We start from the raw sequence: 23,283 nt of genomic DNA, 5'->3' as shown, positions 1-23,283 counted from the left end.
ATCCGCGTCGTCAGGCGAATGTGACTGCCTAGTGAATCGACATAGCAGGAAATAACATCTTTCACAGTGAAGACCACCGCAATCGATGCTGCAAAAGAATCCGTCATAGCCCACGCCATCACTACCACCCAAGATACAATCACCGTCATCAGAGATTGAGAAAGCTTGCAGAAATCATCAAGAGGTGCGAATTTCCAAAAATGACACTTCATGTCATTCAAGGAAGCCCGAGAATTTCTCAGGTATACATAGGCTGCTTCCAAGGCACGAATTCTTTGAGAGGCATAAGGGGGCTCACGCCGCTGCCTGCGCCTTTATACACAAGGTCATTTCTCCCAAAGGGCAGTCATTGGCCCTCCCACCTAACCTACAAACTGTCCTACGATACACGAATATTTTGCAAGACCTCGGGTACACTGCCGAATTTTCCCCACTCCACGCTATTAACTCACAAGAGATAAAGCAGCCACCTTCAGATGACTCCACACTAACAGCTTTTTGCACCGTACACTCCTCCTCCCATGCGTCAAACGGAATAACAAGCTACGTGCCCCACACTCCTCATGCCATCCGTACAACGGAATATCAAGCTACGTGTAAATATTGCCCAGCACCGGCCCCCTAGGCCATTACACGTGGGAGTACCAGAAAACGCAATATCTGAAACTGCTCCTCAGCCGCTTCATACAACAGGGGACGGCGTTATTGACCAGCAATGACCCAACGTTCCAGCTTGGTGTGGTCTTAAAGGAGCCATGAAGACAAAGCACAAGTTTGTGTTATTCGAAAGATTTAGTGTTTTATAGTGCCCCCAACGCTTGTCCGAATGTAAACGGTGCTTTCTTCATTGAGAAATTAATTGTTTGAAGTTAAAATTTTGATTTTCCCGCTAAATCGTGCTTTTTGTTGTCTCCAATGACATCACATGGCCGTGCTTACCGTTCGGGAACCTAGATGGCGCCACCACACCGCGGCAAGCCGTTTCCTGCCTTTGATTTGTTTGTGAACGTATTTGTCCCTGGCTTGTTTTGTTCATGGAGACAATTGTTTCGTGAAACATGGGGCTCGCTCGACAAATATGGTCACGTAAGACACCGCAGCTTGCGTCAATCGGCCAGTGTTGTCTGAAACAACCCCAAAGCCCCGCAGTCGCGTGCAGCTAAAGCAAGCATAGTCCTCTCAGTACCAACAGCAGAACGCATTGTTTACCTGTGCTTTCGTAACTTCCACTGTTTGTCCTATTATTCTCAGGGCTTCAAAAAAATGTGCTCTAAATTTAAGCGCAAATAGCTCGTTCGGCAAGCTTATAAAGTGTGCCTAATTTGCGTTTGCTTTTGCCGCCCTCCGCCAATCACAGAGCTATCTGGTATGACATCATCGCTTCTGTTGCGGGGAATGAGCTATACTCGGTGACAACTTAAGAACGGCACCAGAAGTTGCCGCTGTCCCTTATCACCGTAGCCGGATGTTTCTCCGCGCGGCGCAAGAAGGGCGTTACTGGGAATCTTTTGAACATGGCGTGAGCCGTTCCCGTGATTTTTATGCAGAAATGCATTATAGTCGGGGGTTGTCGCGCGTCCCTTGGCCGGCGTCCGCAGCGCGTCTGATGATTATCGTGGCATGATGCCCCTAGGGATTGGCCGACCAAACAATCCATCACGAGATAGCTTCGCGTTCAACCACCATCGTCATCTTCCCGTAGGGGAACCGCTGAAGACGAAGAAGGAGAAGAAGACAAAGCTGCGAAGAGGAGGGCTGCGTGAGTTTTGGCTACCGTTATCCTCCTCGGCCGGCGCATCTTCCCGATCTGAACCCGGTCGAAGAGCGGCTCATCGCGCCTCGACTCCCCTTCATGAGCATCAGGCGGCTGACTCGAGGCAACGGGCAGTTTGGAATAAAGGGACAGGCGGTGAACGTGCCCATCCACGTATCAAAGGTTGTGCGGTGCCTTCCTCGCATGGTACCCGAGGACGTTGCGTTCGACGTTCGCATTTCTGCATCCTCACAATCCCCCTCGGGAAGGTGCGGGGGAATTTTTTTGGCCTTAATATGCTTATAAACGACTCCAGTAACGACAAACATACTGCGTGAGACAAGGCAGACGACACCACGCATTCATATCCAACCTTTTTCAAAACGCGCGCGCACTGACGTCACGGGTCCGGGGCTTTGGCGGAGTGATACACTACATGAGGTGGTGCCGTTCTTGAGTTGTAACCGAGTATAGTGGGTCGCATGGCCATTCCCTTTTTTCCTAACTATGTAGCTTATTTGAGCGAAGTTTACGTTAAAAGTGCTGTCAGTGTCATTTTACCGAGGCAATCTTTTGAATGGACGAAACTTGTGTTTTCTCTTCAAGGCTCCTTTAAGAGGATTTGCGCAACCAGCCGCGGCCGCGAGATCGCGGTCAAGAAATTCCTTCCAGCAGGCAGGTGCCCTAAAAGCAGCAAATTTATGCTTTTTAAAGATTTTTATTGATTCATTCGTCCTATTCCGAAACACCTGGTTAAAATATCTGGACACCAAACTTCATTTCATGTACGTTTATTTCACTTGCATTGTCCGCCATCCTTACGACCTCATTTCATTTACGCCCATTTCGGGCGCGGGTTTTTCGCATGGAAGGGAATTTAAGTCTTTCGAGTTAAAATTCTCCGAGCAATTTAATAAAAGCAGGTTGCGGCAAGCTTTTTATAAACTGGTACTGATACGTTTGTCACACAATTTCATAAATTTGTGGCAGCCATAAAAGCTGTCCGGGCCGTATAAAAACTTATCTGCCAATTTGCATTGACGACAGTGGAAATTGATGAACGCTCAACACGCATGGAGCAAAGTAACAAAACTGTACTTCTCATGACTGACAGGAATTTTTTTGGCTTTCTGGGCGTTACCCACCCTTTACCCTACCTATTCAACAACTCACTTCTCGACTTCTGCCCATGAGATGACCGATCATTACCATAACAACTTTTTTTTAGTTATTATTTTTGGTGAATCGGAGAAGCACGCGAGGAAAAAAGGATTGGTTCTGCCACATCGTACGGCCAGCCGTTAGGGGCCAAGGGTCAAAATATTGTGTACAATTTGTGTGGATTCCACTATGCCTAACCTAATGCGCCTAGCTAGGCAATCACTGTGACATTAACAAAATTTGCAGGACGTATTGGTTTGTTCGAAGTGGTATGACGATTGTTAAGCGGATCTGCTGAATTGATTATACCGCCGATTTTTTTTTAGCGAGAGCCTAAGATGCCTATGTTTCATGGAACGCTGTGAGGTACAGAATTCTTCCACCAAAATTGCTGGAACATAAAACCGGAGCGCGAGTCGGCAAGAAGGCTTCAGCAAAGGGGAAACGCAGCAACGTAGGAGGTTTCTAATGCTGTATTTCTGATCTTATCTGATCAGATCTGATACTCATGCTCAGAGCACTTGGATGCGTAGGGCTCTCCCAATCCGAGCTAAATATATTGCTCCTGAACCGAACATTTGCTCGATTTCAGAGCAGCGGGTAACCGTAGCAACGCGAAGTGGCCATTACCGCCCTCCGTGACAGTAGGAGGTGTCTGCTGCTTGCCCCAATAATGCGAAGCTCGCCTGTGCGCCATTTTCAAACAGGTGAAATGGCGTTGCGAGCAGCCTAATGGACCTCCTACACGGGTTTAGGCTTACCGCCATGGCAGATATTTGTTCGCCACATTCACGATGGGTCCGAGTTACGATTTGCACTGCCATGTTTACCCACATTATTGGTTACTTCCGCACATGTGTAAGATTATTTGCGGTTGAAAGTCATTTGGGAGAGAGGTAACGAGCGGTAGCTCGAGCTAATTGAGCCGCTTCTCGGCTGCCGCCATGTTACTGCCACCCCCGGCGACTCGGGAGGGGGGGAGGGGGCGGGGTCATCTGTGGCTGCGTCCGTGCGTTCGTATTGTGCGCGGCGCGTTTTCGCGTGAAAAGAAAAAAAAATCATGACGCCGAACGAAACCCTCCCACAACAAGCAACTAGCTAGGACTCCGAACGGTGACAGCGAACTTGCAGGAATTGTCCAACCATGGAGACGGCGGGTGATCGTGGCGACGGCCGTCTTCACGTGACCGGTCGCCTCCAGATCCGACGTGGCGCTGCCACGTCGGAGCCAGAGCATTCGCAGGTCCTCCGAGTGGAAGGACCATGCTCTGCGACGACCGCCCGAACACATTGCGAGCGCTCAACTTCTACCACCGAAACGAAAGCAGGTTTTTAGAGTGCTCCAGAGCGCTCTGAGGCGACCACCCGAATACAGCACGAGAAAGGGCGACGGACCGCAGAAAGGTTTGGGTGCGCCTGGTATTCGTCGCCGCGTTGACTTAGAGCTTCACTCAACACAGCAGTAGGCTAAAATTGCGAAAGCTCTTCGGTCAAAAGCTGGGTCGTAGGGTTTAACTAAATATGAATAAATCCTGGCGACTGTTGAAGAGACGTTTAGGATGCACCCTCTTCACCCTTGGTACTGAAATGATCGACGAAGCGGACGAATATCTCGCAAAACTTGTAGTGCTGATCCACACAAAAAAAAATCCTGTGAAAGTTTCATATAGGCTGTAGTACCTCAGCCAGAACACAGAACAGAATACATATAGCATTAAAAAGCCTTATACACGGTTCATAAGTTTTGCGTCTGAAAACGTATGGGGCAGAAGTTTGACGCCTTAATAAGCACCTCTGAAGAAACATAGGTAGCCCAGCAATCCATGAAACGAAGCATGTCATAGTAACGCTGACAGACATAAAGCGAGCATCTTGGACCAGAAAACAAACTCGGGTGGAAGTCATGACACCTCGAACTAGAAACACAAGTAGACTTGGGATTACCACGGGCGACAAAATAAGAACCGGAGAGCCACCATGCTTCCTGAATGGCTAGCAAGAGGCAGGACTCGAAGTGGGGTGCGATTAGTAGCTCACTAAAGCGACGATAATAAATTAGAAAGGTAGCAAATGGACTCTGGTAGCACACGACCTAGGCAATTCGAAGTCTAAGAGAGCGGCATTCATCCTGAAGCGGGTGTAAATAGGCTGGTGATGGTGTGGTATACCTGAAGATGGTTACGATAATAAACCTTTATTCATAACGAAAAAGGACTCAATAATAAGGCATAAACCTGTCATATTAACCACGTTCCCGGGTTTGTTGTAAATAAGCTTATTGCTAAGTCGACGTTTGATGCGTGGGCACGCACGGAATATTTTGAAACACGTAGTACTAACTCACGTACGAGTTTCGAGTAATGCAGAAAGTCTGTAAAACAAAAAATAGGAAGATGTGTTGCCAGCCTTGCGTCTATTTCTTTAATAGTTCCCTAGCACTATAATTAATATATTGTAGGAGATGCAACAATCAGGGGATACGGGTTGGATAGATGGGTGAAATAAATGTAGTTTATGACACTAGAATATACTGAACAGAGTACAAAAACTGTTTTAAATAGTAATTAGCAATGTGAATCTTGATCTTGAATCATGTCAGGTTAGACATACTAATTCTGCGCACCGCACCATACGGTGTTGGTAAATGATAAATCCGATTATAGGTAACCAAAGTAGATAATCTAAAATAGGTAACTGGTCTTGACATCGTTTCTCTTTTGCACCAAAGCAAAAGGCATTTGCGAACCTTTATATTCCGCTTGAATATCGTGAACGTAAATATATACGTAAATGTGGAAGCAGTAAATGGTGATTGGAGCCAAATGGAGCCAAAATATGGAGCCAAAAATATTACCTATTCCAGACACGAATCCGACCTAGTTTTCCCGGTTGGAATTTATTCCATTACCTTTTAAAGAAAAAAAAACAGTGTATGTCATATGCTGTGGCAGGACATTTTTAAAGACGATAGTCTTTCTTGGGCTACTTAAACCCAGAAATTTTGGTCTGTCTGTACGTCTGTCTGTCTGTCCGTCTGTCTGTCTGTGACTCGATTCAGCCACCCGGCCAAGGTAAAATTGATATTGCCCCATAGACTTATATACTCACAGCCAAATGTAAACGTCTAAGCCCGGTTTATATGTTATGCTTGTCAACTTTGTTGAACAAGAACAAGACATTACGCAAATATAAGACAGGAAATTAGTGCACAAGGGATATTTACAGTATTCCTTTATTAAAAAATTCATGGATGCTTGGTCTTTCGATAGCAAATGATAATCTACATCTACTGCAGAAAATCGCCGCCTCCTGGCGGCATATGAAAAATCACGCGGAAACAGCAACGAAAGGTTCCACTACCTAGGTTCCACGTTCTGCTTGGAACGTACTTGGAGCACGGCCACGCGGCTCTATAAACCTTCTAGTCGGCCTCCTCCATTCACGCGCGTCTCCGCCGTACTGCAGCGCTGGCAACGAGGAACCCGCTCTGTAGCAGTGGAACGGGGTAAATTCAAATCGCCTTGCGCAAACCTTTATTGTGTTTAACTTAGAATGAGCGCAACGGTACAGGAACTGCATGAGAGGTGAGGGGGAAAGCAAAGGGGGGCATTTCCTTGGCAAATGTCTACAAGGACTATCGTCTTTTTACGACATTTGCAACGAAAGGAGCAGATACGCGGGCAATTCTTTGCTCGATAGAAATGTCGAGACCTGTGTAAGTTTTACGCCGAAAACCGTGAGTTTCTCATACTGCAAAAAAGAGCCTTTTTGTTGTTAATGTTGCTGCCCGACCACGAAAATGGCCGCCGCTGTAAACAGTAAATAAAGAACAGATCTGTGGTCTAATAGTACCTGATTCCGGGTCTGCTAACGAGCAGCCCAGTGCTCTACTAACGCACCTCTCCGCTTTCTAATGACCATACTCCTTAGCTGAGTTTAGCACAACGTTTTCCTCTCTGTATGTCTGTCTGTCTGTCTGCCTCTCTGCCTCTCTGTCTGTCTGTCTGTCTGTCTGTCTGTCTGTCTGTCTGTCTGTCTGTCTGTCTGTCTGTCTGTCCTTTGATTTAGCCACTCGGCGAAACGTTCAAAAAAATTAACTGAGGCGTTCATATAGGCTAAGTATTTCTAAAGTTCTAAATGTGGTGGCAAGTTTAACACTTCTGAATATTGCCGAGCCAAACGAAATCATTAGGCATACTTGAGGATAAACATGAATACATAAGTAATATTTGCTGTGTTCATTTAATCAAAAATTTATACATGCTTGAAGGTTTGCACTAGAAAATAGAAACTACTGCTCATCTGTTTGAAAGGGCCCTCTGGGCAGCGACCGGCAAGCGACTTCTGCACAGAAGAGATCCCCCATTCTCATGGGTCCAGAATTATGATGCAAAGAAAGTTTATTTCTCCTTCTCCCCCAAAAAAATTGTTTCACCCAGGAATATAAAAAGCATTTGCACGCGACACAAGCCCTCCTAGCGATATTCCAATAATCCCAACAGTTATGAATGGTTCCCGTAGGTGCTGCGTGAGCAGTGGAACGCGATAAAGTTGAATCGACTTGAGCAAACCTCCACTGTTCTTATCCTGGGAAGAGGGAGACGGGAGGGAAAGAGCGTCGGAGGCGAATGGGAAGAGAGTACAGGCATTTCCGTGGCAAGGACGGACGACAACTATCGCCGTTCGACGACGTTTGCTACAATTTCCGCAGATACTCGGCCAATTTTCTTTATTCACGTTTTCAGGCAGCGCAAAACCGCGCTACACATAATAACAACACTGGCTTTGGCTAAGACTGCATAGCATGTCTACGGACCGTGCAGAGACAATACTTTCACTTCTTTTTAGAGGTGCTAAGGCGTGCAATGTTGGCCCTTCCACATCTCTACAATACAATACACAGTTACACAAAAACACTCCCTAGGAGGACTTCCATTCACACGTCCGAGTGAAGAACCGCCATTCGACACTCCCACATTTCCCGGAGGACCAGCAACACCAAAAGGCTATAAGGCACTCCATTATCGTTCTCAGCCGCCAGAAACCGTATACTAAGAGGATCCTGGGGAAGTTCCTTTTTAAATGCTCGGTGAAGAAGGTCCCGCAAAAACACCGTGTTCCAACAGCCCTGCAGTGCAATATCCTCACATTGCCAGCGTAGAAGAAAAGTTGCCCTTTTTGTTCCTTTCTTCGTGGGACATATACACTTGGGGGATCGGCCCTGAATACAGAGCTTTGAGGGGCAATGTACCCGCTCTACGAAATTCACAAAGCAAAATTTGGAAACTTAAAGGTTGTTGTATCCTACATGCCAGAACAGCAGCCCACAAGTCCCGCGGAACCCTTATTCTATGGAGGCTGTGCTGTGTGTCAGCCCGCCAGCTTACGTTGATCACGGCGTAAGACGAAGAATAGAAAGCAAACATGAGACGCATTCACGTTTAGTAGAACTGTAGCCAACCGAAGTAATTGGAACTACAAGAAAAAGAAACGCATGCGGCGATGGAGATGCAAATACGGTGTCGGAGTAAACGAATCGCCAATAGGTATCACTGAACTTTCACTTTCGAAGTACAAAAGCAGGATTAAGTTTCAAGGAGAATTTTGTTTTCAAGAAACATAAGGTATTACCGCAGCTGTTCATGGCTCCGTTTCATCTGCGAGCGAGTGCACGGTTCCCCCCCTCCTACAATGAGCTTTCCGCACCGCATGCCCTGCACTGAAACTGAGCATGTTTATCTCTAGCCGGCAATTTTGAAACACCGCTCTTGTTCCACCGGCATGGCTACAACAAAAAAAGGTCAGTCGCATAAACCACAAACATTTCCAGGGTTGTAACAGACACAACATTGCAGGATACACTGCGTTACGTTGCCGAGCGAAAGTGCGTACCATCGAGCGAGTTGCTGCGTATCATCTTTCTTTTTTCCTGGTAGGCGTTAATAATTTGACGTTTACGTGCACGTAGTCTGGAACATTTCAGAAAAGTAAAAAAACAAAATGCATTTTTGTAGTTTTGGGGTTTCGTCAGATTTGGATGATTCAGATGATGGTCATGTCGCACGTTATTTTCGTACGCACGTCCTACAATTGCGAGTCAACTGTCGAAAACAACGCTGTCGTGTTTTGCGGAACCGAACACATTTTACTCCAAAGTAGTGCTTTCGGACTTCGTTGAGTTTACGTAATGGGATATTTCAGTCCCAGGTCCAATTGCAGCCTCAAAATGTGGTAGAGTGGCACGGTCTTGAACATTGTATGACGACGCCGCTGTAAAATATTAGTTTGCATTGGCTTCTTATAGCTTTAGTGTCGAGGGCTCCACCAAAGTAGATACCAGAGCTTCGAAAACCAAACTATTAATTTCGGTGTTGCGTGTTGATAGTTAAAAGCGAAATTCTCCGGTAACACCACCACAATGGGAAACGTGTTTTTTCGCAGATACCAAAAAGGTATACCTAAAAAGCAATGGCTCTTGACTCGTAATTTCACCCAAATAGTGCCCGTTTACACACATGCATCAATAATTCTGTGCTGTATAGTTCAGACGAATTACTATTAGCTCTAAACCGATATTAGATGCGACTACTACATCTCATTCACTCGCGTTGTCCTTCCATACGGCGTTGTTGTTGTCCGTCGATACCGCTCCCCCATTCTCCTCGCCGCACGAGCTGCGCTCTCCGCCGCTCACCCCCTCTCCTCTCCGATAGCAAACACTCTCTCGCGAGGGCCATTGGATTGGATTCGATTGGATTTGGATTGGATTGGATTCGATTAAAGTGGATTGTGTTGCGTCATAGCCGCGGCAGGGGGTTCACGGCACGTTTCACGCGATGGGAGAATCAATCTAACGGAAATAACAACGGAACCCCCTATGCGTCGCATCTACATAGGGATTCCCGTGAGGGGAGGTGGGAATAATTTTGTTTTTATTGGTTGGTTTGTTGAATAGGATTCCGTTGGTACAATCTGTTGCGCCCATCATTTCTTTGTAGAGAAGAATGCAACCGCGAATGAACGCGTTACACGTTGTTCTCTTGCAATATTTAACCCATGTTATGGATGTGACGGCCACGTAACGTTTAAATGAGCGAAACGTTTAAGGTATTTTCGGGTGGTGTGTTTTCAGCGTACAGAGATGGGGAAGCTTCATTCTTTTTCCTCGTAACCGCATGCTGGCCAGAGGCGACACGAGAGGCTGGACAGAGGCGACACGACACATTAGCAGGGCGCAACATAATTCCTCGACTTCCTTCCACGCAGCCCTTGAAGTGACCTCTAAGTAGCACGTAATCCTACGATAAAAGGAAGCTGACGTGAATTCCTCAAAGTGACATTGCTGGCGAAATTGTATGCACAGTTTACAACAATATAAAAACCAAAAAACTTTAAATTAAGCCTGCGTAAATTATGGTATCTTGTTTTCGCCATGGCATATCTCTAATGGGCCCCAGAGAAAAACACAAGAAGTGCTATTCGCAGACTCCGTGCTCACTGCCTTGATTAGGTCACAGGGGTCCACAATCTGTGTTCGTGGTAGCTCACCTTAAACAATTATCGCTTTCCGTTTGTTTCTTAACGTACAAGGTTTTATAGGGTAAACATGCAGACATTCCCTTTACTCTGTGGAATTCCTGCACTCTCTTCATCGGGCCTCTACATATCCAGTGGGGAGTGTGGTGCGAGGAGAACGGCACTTCCGAGCGTATTAAGTTATAGGTTTGAGAGAGTTTGCATATCATACTTCGCCAAACACAGGAGTCATCGCCAAACACAGGAGTCAACGGACTAGACTAGCGAGATTGTTGAGGCACATGAGACCACACGCGCCGGTAATAATTGTGTGAGTATGCCTCCTCACGCTCACCGAAAGAAAAGTGTACTTTGTAGGAAAAGGTGCTGTTTTATAATGACTGAACAATCTGAACAGGTTGCTCTGTAGTGCCGTATGAAAGGTAGTGTAAGGTGATGTGACGATTTAGTGTACGTAAAAACGCGTTTCTTCCTAATAAAGCTAGTTGGAAATCTGCGCATTGTCTCGTCTTCTTCCTTTCGTCTTCGTATAGTTTCCGCATTTAACGTTCAGGCCAAGCGTAATGTTTTCGTTAAAATTAGATGTTTATCGGTTGGAAATACCGAAGCAATGGTGCACTCATTTCGTACTTTTTCGAAAAAAGGTAACTACATTTACAAGTCACTTCAATGTCTGTTTACCCAATTTGAATCAAGTATCGAGGTATTGCTGACGCGCTTCGTTTACTGTTTTCAACCGGGAAAACCCGTGCCGCTGCCATTCACACCCTTTGTTTCCATTGTTGGGTACTCATTTTTTTTGGTTACCCACTCCTCTCTGTAACGCCTGAACGGCCGTGAGTAAAATAAGTAGAATGAAATGAAATAAAATAAAATAAAATAAAATTTCTCCAGTTTTTGACCAGGCTGCAATCGTTCACGTAATTGTCGCTCATTGTGGTGTCATAATTGCGGGAAAAAATATACACTATGCATTTTACTTATAGTGACTCCGCAAAGTGAGCGAACAAAATGTGCGAAGGGACCCTGAGAGGGTCGTTATGGCATCGGCCGCTGTGTACCTTCTATAAAGCACGGCGGCCACCGGCAGCGATACCTGAAATACGTGGCCATTTTACAGAACGATGAACGTCGCACTGGCAGTGAGGTTTAGAGATTGGTGTGTTGAAATCGGTACAGCTAAGACGGTTGCAGAACTAGAGCTCTGAGAAAGCAAATTTTTAAAAAACAAGTACAGCGTGGTCCTTGAAAGGTCAAGAAAGTAAAATATAAGTTGTCATATTATTTGGTAATATTTTCTGAGCCACAACCTGAAAACACCCTATCTATAACCCTGACGTACAAAGGTATTGTGCGCTACTGTCGTTTCCCACAGCGTACATTACCACCCACTACCGAACGCTGGAAGAGGAGGGCGACGAGGTTGCGCCCGTGTCGCAAAATGCGTGATCGTGGTACATTGAGGTAATGGACGAGGGCACCGACTCGGCTATCAAGTATATCAAGCTATCAAGTATAACTACCAAAAATATTTTTCGTCTTAGGGTATGATCAAACATACGCGGCTGCGATCGATGCTCCTTCCACGGCCATGCGCCATTTTGCAATATTACTCGGAAAATATTAACAAAACAATCGTAGAATTGCGTGGAGTATGGCGTCATGGCGACGTTTTTTTGGTTTATTTCTTGGTTTGGGTTTTATAATTTTGTTTGTTATTCGCTGGTGTTTTTCCTCCTTTTACGTTCTCCCATTTTCGTCTCCCCCCCCACTCCCAATTAAAATATGCTCACGCCACTGCTAATCCCGCTACACGACAAACTGACGAAGCAATAAGCTACGGTACGAAAAAAGGTATCGCCGCATTCAAACTTATATCCAGCCAGCATGGAACCCTTCTCCACGTTATCCACCTGCCTCCTCGCCGCCCACCCTCCCCCCCGCCTCCAGATGCAGTTCTTCCTCCAACACTGCGAACTCCACTTTCATTCGGGAATGCTTCATTACCCCTTTTCTATGGAAAAAGGCTGACCAGCTTGGATACTGTATTGTAAGTCCAGCTTGAGCTGTTAAGAGAGTGCGGTGGCGGCGACTTCCCATGAACTCCTAGTCGCCATGGGCCCCATGAACTAAATATTTTGCTTACGACAAAGCTTATACTTTGCGCTCCCTTCTCAGAATGCTTTCGTAGAAATACCTTTCCAGTGATTTTGCCTTGATGAGCACCTTACCGCTGTGTCCCTTATTAAAATAGCGAACGTACACGGAGTGAAAGCCCCAGTGAAGAGGACCTTTGAGATAAGCGGAGCACGAAAATATTCAGTTGACATCTACTACATACGAAACAAGTCGTATACGCACGAATCAAGCGAACAAAATAAAAATATTGTTTTGTGATTAAAACCCACCATAAAACCGCGTCGTATAATAGTAAGAAGCAGGGGCCCTGACGCAGTAATAAGTATCGTTTTTTTTTCTGAAAAAAAATCGCATTTTCCCTTTTTGGGTATACAACTTCGCTGAACAAATGGTGTGCTGGTTTTCTGTTTTATTGTATTTTTCTCTAGTTCCTATTCAATGTTCACATAGAATCTCAAGGCATCTTGAAGCATCTTACAACTATACATAAACAACAGTTAGGAATAGAACGCACATGTCAAACAAGTCACGCAAATGAGAAAGGAATTGAAGGACTCGTGTTAAAAGTAGACGGCGTAGTCATAACCACGACACCGGAAAAAGAGTGCGTTTGAAACAACGAGCGAACCCCTCATTGTGCAGCTCGGGTCTGAGTAGTGCAAAGAAAAGTTGTTTTTTGTTTTCAAAAATTTTCCTTCAATTTTGGTTATGTTATTAATCCGATATCTCAGAAAAAGAGTTCGTACTTACTAAGACCTCAAAAAACATCTTGCTGAGATAACTCATTTTCGTTACATAATTACATGGAAAAAAATAAACTGTGCATAGATAGGAACTTCAAAAAACTAGACCACGAGCGATCCCTTCTTCGTCTTGATTTCTTATGGCCTCGTTGTTGCGATATTTATATGTTTCCACAGCAAGTTCCTTTGCAGCTAGAAGTGAACATTGTCTCCACAGCTTTCCCAGCCCATAATTTAAACTGTACCAAGTTCGTGTCACAAACATCTCAAGCAGGTCCTGTAGCACCCTTTACACTTCTAGAGGTTGTTCATGCTACCATACCAAACTGAACTAAAAATTCTCTAAGGCACATATGAATGATTCAGAAATGCTTACACATGAAGGTTGAAGCGTCTTCCTCATGAAGCGACTGCAGAAGGGAGGCTGAGCTTGAATGCGTGGAGCTTTTATATTGCACTGTGAAACGCCAGGCAGTTGTGTCTAACGGACGTCTGCGACATCCGGAAAACAAGTTCAAAAGTGTCGGCTTCAGTAACTTCACACTGCTGACGTCGATCTGCGAAGGCCGATTTCGTTGCCCCAGAACAACCTACTCTGCAATCTTCCGGTAGGTGTTGGGCTACCAAAGGCCGCGTTAATGAAAATGCAGAGTAGGGTTCCCATGAAGTTGAATGCACTAACCACGAAAAATCCGCCATGTGGCAGAGGACATCTTAAAGCACGTGATATGCCACCCTTGCAACTATCCGCACGAGGTTAGTGACAGAAGGTGGTTTTTGTAAGCGTAATTCTCAGAAATAAGACATCTTTAATACCGTTCTCTTTCCTCCTGAGCTAAGAAGCATGAAGCAGAATGTACTCCCTTTTTATCGGGATTTCACCATGAGTGATATTGCGAACCAAGCTTTGTCCGCATTCAGAATCAAGTGAGGGTAACATGTTCTTCGATGACTGATGACTGCCTTAATGACATAAAAAAGCATCCCACCACAACCCTTCTCGCAATACAATCAGCGTCTGAAGCAATATCAGAGCTTTTTAATGGCTTTCCACGAGCAGGCTCTGTCACTGCCTCATGTTACCGTTAATATAGCCGCCATTTTTTATTCCAAAAGGTCGATAACGTCGGAAGCAACGTCGCGTTTCAGAAATGGGAAACATGAGAATATAATGCGTGTTCCAAACCGTTTCTGGAAATTTGCTCTCATGTCACTTCCAGTAATTTTATTCAAAACGTGTAGCAGGTGCAATACGATCAGTCTTGAGGGTTGATGGCACCAACGGAGGCGAACAAGAGGCTCCATGTGATGGCGAGAGATCAGAATGACCTGCGCACATTCCACGAGTTTGATGACGGTGTGACTGGTGCGGCAGCAACCAGAAGGACCAGCTATGCTTTAACATTTACATTCTTAGGCGGTTCCAAATATACGCAGATTTTTTTCTGATGGAGACGAAAAAAAACTTCCCCCGTGTATAGTGTTCCGCTAACGTAAAGATTCTCGGGAGGTTAAAGTTACCCTGGAGCCTCCGACTACAGGGCATTTCACTGTCCAGATGTACCTTCGGCTTATAAATCCGCCAAATTAAAAATAGTATGCGCATTTCCCAACGCTGTTTTAATGTGGCTAGAACGTGCGAGCTTTTCTCCCCTTTTTTGCAGTTGTGTAGGTCATTCTCCACACATTTTTTGTTTAGATATGGCAACTTTATGGGTATTCACAGAAAAAAAAACACCAATTTATATTTATGGGTAAAGAATAGGCCCCCCCAATAGACTACACGCGTGTTCCGCCAGTAGTGTACCCTAGCTCTTTCTTTCGGCTAACAATATTGAATGCATGAATTCAATCACGGGCACTGGTAGTTGGAAGAGGTTAGCTGCAAATATTTTGTCTCCTTGCAGTGTTGAGTTCGAAGCCTTTCTTGCAACACTGCAAATTTGGTTATGACGTTGACTTCTCGGAATAAGTTTCCGTCTTTATCGAATCCGCGGCATAGCTTTTGGGAGTCCGTGATAACTGCAGCAGACTCTTATCCCCGAAAGAAAAGCATTGCTATAACTTTTTTTTTCTTTAATGCCGGTCTTCGACACAACACAGAAACACAAAACAAACTTATTCACATGAGCAACTCGAGCGACAAGCCACCAACCTATATGAAGGCTGATGTCTATCTAAACTTCCCTAAGCGTAGTCAAGGCTTCTATCCTTGACAGCCACTCAGGAGTGCATGCCTTGCGCGTCTGGACTTCTACGTACTGGGATATAGACTCACGAAAACATCGCCGCGTAGGGCGGGCGTCCACATCACCGTGGAGCCAGGCCATGCGCGAGCGCCATATGCTATGCAAGGCCACCAACATAACGAGGTCCAAGGGCGCCCCCTCCTGTTTCTTCCGCTCTTGCAGTATTACGTACTTTATGTAACCTTTTGTGTGTAATACTTTTCAACCTATTTAAAAACGATAGTCTTTCTTGGGCTACTTAAACCCAGAAATTTTGGTCTGTCTGTACGTCTGTCTGTGACTCGATTCAGCCACCCGGCCAAAGTAAAACAATGCCTGCGCAATAGTCTCATATAGTCACAGCTAAATCTACCCGTCTAAGTCCGGTGTAATATTCATACTTGTCAACATTGTTGAAGAGGAACAAGACATTACGCAAATATAAGACAACAAATTAATACAGAAGTGATATTTGCAGTGTTCCTTTATAAAAAAATCAAACATGCTTGATTTTTGCGAAATTAAATACTTCATAAACTGCAGAAAAAAAATCACTCCGCCGTCGCCTGCTGTCGCCCGCGCCACTATAGCTGGTGGTGCCATTTTAAGAAATCAACCGGCAACAGTTACGAAAGGTTCCACTAGATAGGTTCCACGTTCTGCTTGAAAGGCACGGGGAGTTGGGAAACGCGGTTCTATAAACGTTGAAGTAGGGCGCCTTGATTCACGCGCGTCTTAGCCGTACGGCAGCGTTGGCTTCGAGACACCCGGTTTGGAGCAGTGGAACGCGGGAAATTTAAAATGATTTGAGCAAACCTTTGGCGTCTTTACCTCGGGAGGAGCGCGACGCAAGCGGAACAACAGGAGAGGTGAGCGGGAAAGCGAAGGGAGGCATTTACTTGGCAAAAGTCGATAAAGACTATCGTCTTTTGACGACATTTGCAACGAAAGGAGCAGATACGCGGCCCATCTTTTCCCCCTATAATACACGTTACATGTGGCCACTCTGTGTTGCGTTTTAACTGCATCAGCAGCCAATAAATAAAAGGCAGCCGTGTACTCCAAAATAGTGCATTGTGGATGCACCTTAAAAAAATCATGCTACCACTTTGTGCCCAACATCATAAACCCATTCAGAAAAAATAGGACTAAGATAATTTGAGATAATAACAATATATTAATCTCTTCTACCTGCTCTACCTATTCGAAGCCCCCCCCCCGGTGATTACCATCGTCACCTTCGCCTACTTCAGCCGTTCTTTCTTCCCGACATGGCTCCGAAAAATGCAAACGTGGAAGGACCATAGCATCGCCCGAGGTATGGACGGGAATTCGCAGCTGCACACAGAGGGTGTGCTTCAAGAGCTCGAGGCCGCTCCCTTGCCTGCTTCCGGTGGCGGACTTCTGCGAGGCCCTGACGCAGCGGGAGCTGCATTGCATCGAGTCCAAGAGCCTTGACAGTGTACGAACAGAGGAACAACGATCCCCGAGCGGGCTGGGCCAAGTGCATCGGCGTGTACTTGGCGCTGGTGGTCAGCATTACCATGTTCATCATCATACTTTTCTCAAGGTCGGCCTCCCCGAGCGATTCGCAAGATGGCGGAACCGCGTACTCCAAGCGACGTCACTGGCTCCCGTTCTACACCCTATCCCGATGCTTCCAGGCGCCGCCATCCACCAATGACGTGAAAGCCCATTAAGGAAGCGCCGAAGTATTCCACCTAGCACCAAGCGAAGCTTCTGTGAATTTTCCTTTGACGTAGCCAAAAATCCAGGACCGGCGGCTCTTGGGCGGAACCCGATGACTGGCCAGAAGTTCAGCCCTCGGAATAGATATCGCAATATACAGAGAAGCGACCTCTTGGGCTTAACAGAACGGCGTCCGTTTATGTGAATAGGCTGTTGCGTGATGGAGCAAAATGCCGGGGGATTCTGGCGAGTGCTTCTACTTCTGCATACACAAGGTTTTGCCGGTAGTACCAAGAATGATTGGCGTTCTATTCTGAACGTCTATCGCTATTATTCTGCGAATCTAAAGTGCGTTGATTATGTATGCGTTCAGATCTTGGAGCCTTTGAAAAAAACGTCTGCCAAACATCCGCACAATGCCCCAAGACCTTCCATTATTTCTGTGTCATCCGTTGTTCTACTCAAAGTAATCGTGTCTGACATTCCCACTGTGTCCCTTGTCACGTTAGCTTTTACAACTTTATTGTATTTTGAGTATTGTATAAAAATATACAATTTAGGCGAGTCGTCGTTCTGGGTTAAGTTTCCTCGTGTCGTTGGGAATCTGTCTTTTGGAAAATGCGGTCCCAGGTTCGTCATGTGCGCTTTGGGGGTATCTGTTCCTAATGAGGAAAGGGGAGCTTGTTAGTAGTGGATTTTTTTACATGTTTAGTGGTTTTGTATCCTCCTGAGATCCTAGACATTACGTTATAAAAACTAGTAAAATTTTTTTTAAATACTTCAATTTATCGCACTACAGAGGTAATTCTGATGTCCTTCTTTACTTTCTTTGACGTTTACTTGAAAAGTTATCAGATGTGGAATAATACTGCACACTGCGAATAAGTTGTCAAAAAACCATGGAGCCTGCTGTCATAGTGGGTGTGTGTGTTGTGTTGTGTGTGTATGGGTTGTGTGTTGTATTGTCAGTGTTGTGTTGTTTGTGTGTGTGTGTGTTTCTCTGTGTGCGTTGTGTTGTGTGTTTTTGTATTGCCTGTGTTGTGTGTTTGTGTTCCCGGTGTTGTGTGTTGTGTGCTGTGTGTGTAGTGTGTTTGTTGTGTCGTGTGTGTGCACGCGTGCTTGTGTTTGTGTGTGTGCCTCGCTGTTTCCGATGAACAAGCCAATTGGCTAAGGAAAGTCCGTCCGCTTCTCCACATACCTAGAAACACCAAACAACTGCGTTGACGAGCAAATTATTCCCTACACCGATAAGTGCCCAGTGAACCAGTTCTTTCCTGGGAAGTCCAAGCGGACAGGTCTAAAGAACTTTATCTTGGCAAGCCCTGAAGGCCTTGTCTTATATTTTGAAAATTTTTTCGGTAAAGGAAGCCTCGCACAAAATAAAGAACACAGAACGGGTGCTTCTTGAGGTCTAAATTAGAGATCTATTTAGTTGCAATAAATAGACCCCTAATTTCAATACAGAGGAAGAGCAAATAAAAATAATGTGTTCTGCCAAACATGGTCGCAAAGTGTCAGCCTTGTTCTGACGTGCAACCTGTTGCGCATCGAATTTATGAGTGAAATGACGAAAAAGACAGAAACGTCAAGGCAGAAAGAGTGGTGGTGAATGATACCTTAGTCGTTTATAAGCTCGTAAAACAAAAATCAAGAGCGTCACAGCATTCTTAAACACATCTCTACGCTTTTCTTTGGCGGCGTTGATAGAAAAGCTCCGGAATGAAAGGCGCCATTTCTGTTGGCTAGTATGAGCGCAATCTCGCACCTGCTGTTGCATAAAACACAAACAGATTGCATCACCAGTCTCCACTGTAGCTTGGAGAGACTGTTTTGGTTTCGCTTCCGGCCAGTTTTGTTTACGGAGCGCTGAAATCTGACTGCTCAATACTTTGCACGCAGCGACGTAGGATATATTTTGTGTGTGGCTTGATTTTTCGGCATGATGTTCTCATTACGTAAGCATTGCTTATGCCGTATCGGTTTTTTTTTGCATTTGCATTTTGGCTTTCTGCCAAGAGGCTGGAAGCCTGTTGCTTGGCTATAAAATGCACTGCCGTGACTATTTGGATTCCTCCAGCTGCAGTGCGCCAGCCGTACGGCTTGATTGAATATTTGATTGATTGATAGATTCATTCATTGATTGATTGACCATTTGATTGTATGCTCCTTAGAGCGGTTGTTATTTTCTGCCAAGGACGACAACCAGAAAAACAAGCGCGGTTTTCGCGCAAAGAAGGACTACAAAGCTTTCGCCTTAACGAATCACTAAAACTACGAGAGATCTGACTTAAGTCTTCTAAGCAGCAAAAAATACCAATGCGACTTGAACACAACTTTTATGGGAGACCGCTGTTTATACCCACTTCCCTTGAAGCAGGCGCTGTCCCAACTCATCTCGCAGAAGTACTCATTTTGTAGAATTTCGTAATATTACAAAAATCTCGATTGCACTTTCCTTGGGGATGATTAGCCCAGGACAAAAATATGGAATGTCTCTGAGCAGCCTCTTCTCCCTACTGTAATCATGGTATCACTGGCGCCTGATTTGTCGTTTCATAGGAGCCCCATTGTTTGCTATCTTGACAACTTCCTGGATACAGAAGACAGAGCAGGAACAATTCATATAATTGTGCAGCGCTCACTACTTGCCTTTCTCGTAGACTCCTGAGAAGCTGGTGACGCCTCCCCTTATTGGAGACAGATGGTGGTCACACACATCACTATTTACAAGCGCTAAAAGGACTCCAAGTTGCATTTAGGCGAATTTTAACAGGGGAAAGGTAATGGAAACATTAGTAAATGCTAGTGGTCAAACCGTCAGCTAGGCATGAAATAAATTTCGCAAATATCAGTTTTATTACGATAATCGTCGTGCACTAACTGAAAGAGAAAGTAAGTGGGCCACTAAATGTGCTTACGAGGTTTAATGCGAAAGGATTCCAGCAAAAGCAATTCGTGAATCAGTTGTGAGCCTCTGAAGGCCTCACTGGGCCAGTGACCCTCACTGGGCAATCCCCCTGAGTAGGTACACATTGCGATGGGCAGTTTGGATGGGTACGTTGACATCGCATACACGTGGGATATGGGGAATCGCCCATAAATTAGATGTAATCGCCTTTGGCCTATCCCCTTGATCCAGTATATGACCAGTCATGAGACCATTCAGAAATTCATACTGAGTAGATACAAGTGTGTATTATTCTGCGCTGAGGAACGATGTCACAGTTGACGTCGAAAACATACCAATGGTGGAATGTGGAGATCAGATACAAATGATTTGCGCATGAGTACAGCAGGTTTCCAGTACTGTGTCAAAGCGCAGTGCCGTCAGGCGTCTACGTTGCACTGGAAGGAAGGACGTGCGGGTGGTGCATACCACAGTTAACGCAGCCAAGGACAATGGGAATTTGTTAGAATATGGCCATTGAGGCATATACTGTAGTGAAGAACACTTTTGAGCCCCGGTTATACCAAACCAGCCAATCAGTCGTTGGTGAAGTCGCCTCGGGGACACGTACATGTAACCACACCTATGCACCAAGCCCCTACTTCTTGAGAGAGAGAGGGGGAGGCCCGTAATAGAAGAGAAAGCCAATATATCTTCCGGAAATTCTGATGCTACCTGGCCGGAGAAGGCGGAAGGGAGATATGGAAAGGCCTAAAAATGGGGGACAGAAGAAACAGGGAGGAAGAAAAAAAGTAATTGAAAGAGAGTATCACACGCTAAATTACGTGCTTGCGTATAAGGCCCACATTAAAACAAAATGAAGACGGAACGGAAGCACTGTAGGGCTAACACAAATACGGGGGGGGGGGTAATAGGAGTCTTCGAGGCAGTCATAGCACCAGGATTGGCTTTCGGAAATTCGGTCATGTGCATGAAACCAGAGACCCAAGCAAGCTTGGAGGTAACTCAGAAGGCGGTAGGCAGGCTGACCCTAGGTACTGTTACGATTATGCACGCCGCTGACATGTTCGTGCGTCCTTCAAGGTGCAAAGCTGTCTCGGACAAGTCGCAACGTGCCGGCGTACGGCCGGCGCAAGGCGCCTTGCTGTCGGTGATTCAAACCTCGGCGGCTGCAAACACTGCGCGCAGCGACTTGTCTCGGGAGGTAGACGCCGCTGTCGAGATCTCCTCTCCCCTCTCAAAGAGCGCCGCTGCTGCCGGCTCCTCACGAACTCTGGAAAGGGTGTTGCATGTGTCTGTACTGTTTGCGTGCGTGTGCAAAACAGTTTTGAGAAAAGCCGCGGAGCCTTTACGGTGAGTGTATAAAACCGCCCTCTCGGTGGTTTTCTACCTCTCGGTATAAACCCATTTCGCCTTCGTTTTGAAGAGCGAATCAATGCTGTCACTGTGATCTAGTCCTGCACTGCAACCTCGCCCCGAAGGGTATTGTTCCTGCATTGCTTCGGCTCATTTATCGCCATGGAGTAAACCAGTTAAGTCTGCCTTCGGCTTCTTGTCGTCGTAACCAAAGCAGCAACCTTTGCTAGCTGCTCACCACCAGGCTAATTCACATGACGGAGCTGACGAAGCCGCCTTCGGGGACACGTTCCCGTATGTAACAACTGGTCGGCAGCGTTCGGGTGGCAACTTCGTAAATACCGGTGCCAGTGGTGCCAAATCCAACACTACGGATGTCAAGGCGGGTTTGGCCTTCGGAGAATTCACGGCGGTCGATGGTGATTGCGGGATCCTTCATCACTGAGTTTTACCAAGCTTCTGAGGATAGCTGCTAGGGCGGGTGCTTTTGTGACGTGGGTTATTCGCACAAAACAATTTTGGTGCAGTGAGAAAGCAGAACTCTAGACCGGCCATTTATTGAACGCGTTGAAAAGGCCGCAGTTGGTGGAGCTTGCTAAAGAGTTGCGCTTGTATGCTTCGGACGCGCTAAGCAAGCCAGAACAGACACAGGCTCGCTGTTTTGGCTGACGATGATGAGCTATCCGAGTGCATTGATGTTATCAATGATATGGAGGCCGCTAAATGTCAGGCTGTAGAGGCTGAGCACCAGTTTGAGAAAATCCAGCGCGAGCAAAGAAGGCAGAAACGAGGATAGGAACGCAAGGAAAGGAGCGAGGGTACGTCCTGGTGATCGAGCGACTATAGGGACCGGGCGGCCGTTGTATGGCACCACCGTCGTTTCAGCGAACAGCGCCGCCCGTGGGGAACCGCTCGTCAGTTGAATGCCGGTGGCGGTCAGCGCAGCGTAGTTGTGCATGGCTTTCTTTCGTTTTTTTTTGCGGTGCGGCTTGCAAAGCGAACGTAACCCAACGTGCATTTTTCAGATCGGTAAATCTTAAGTGTGGATGTGATGTTTACGAGGCATTCCGTGTGTGTTATTTACGCCCATACTCAGTATTTACAAATAGCAGACGACGCTCAATGCGCCAAGCTGGAAGTCAAGCTGGACGTGAAAGTTCGTTGCTTCATGTAATTTTTTCATGCCTCCATGCAGTTTCGCGAATCGAGGAGTATATTGCCGCTAAATCCTCCCACAAAGCCGGTGTGTGCAACCGATCTAGGAATGCTGCGGCGCTTGCCTTTGGCAGTTGATGACGAAACGGCGCCGACGTCGTGCACAAGCGAAAGACTAAGTTGGAGGGTGTCTTCGAGGATTTACCTCAAAACAGAAATTGTGATGGACGACGCTTCCGTATCTTCTTTACCTACTGCTGAAATGTGTTTAATTTCACAGAAATGCCCTTACTACAGTCATCGGGAATCATTGATAGAATAAATACCGCATCATAGTAGAATGTTATTGCTTGTCGTGGAGAAGCAATGCTTTACAAGAATTGCAATGGTCGCTGGCTAGTTGGTAAATGGTTTCTCAAAAACCAATTCCTGCGTGGGTAAAGGACGCAAGACAGGAGCGTGCCCGAAACCTGTACTCAACTTCACAACTGAATGCTGCGGTCGGTTTACAAGCTGCTACCTACGCTTGAAAAATCATGCACACCTCCGTCTAACGACGATGATGGTTTATCGCAAAGCTCTATCGTATGGGTTTCCTTGGTTGCCTTCTGGATT

General features: G+C 46.0%; 1 protein-coding gene across 1 annotated transcript in view; it reads right to left on the bottom strand.

Moving 5' to 3' along the window:
- LOC144169282 (calcium-activated chloride channel regulator 4A-like) overlaps positions 1 to 13,829 on the bottom strand; it is an 82,954-nt gene extending 69,125 nt beyond the window's left edge. Inside the window, exon 1 of the mRNA XM_077698359.1 lies at positions 13,709 to 13,829. The gene's annotated coding sequence lies outside the window, so the exon portion shown is untranslated. The remainder of the gene's footprint in view (positions 1 to 13,708) is intronic.
- Positions 13,830 to 23,283: the final 9,454 nt, after the last annotated feature.

The sequence above is a fragment of the Haemaphysalis longicornis genome, unplaced genomic scaffold, assembly GCF_048455015.1.
Source record: "Haemaphysalis longicornis isolate Haplotype H1 unplaced genomic scaffold, Haemaphysalis longicornis Haplotype H1 scaffold_2, whole genome shotgun sequence".
Lineage (NCBI taxonomy): Eukaryota > Metazoa > Arthropoda > Arachnida > Ixodida > Ixodidae > Haemaphysalis > Haemaphysalis longicornis.
The sequence above is the reverse complement of the archived record's forward strand: the minus strand, read 5'-3'. Positions and strand labels throughout refer to the sequence as shown.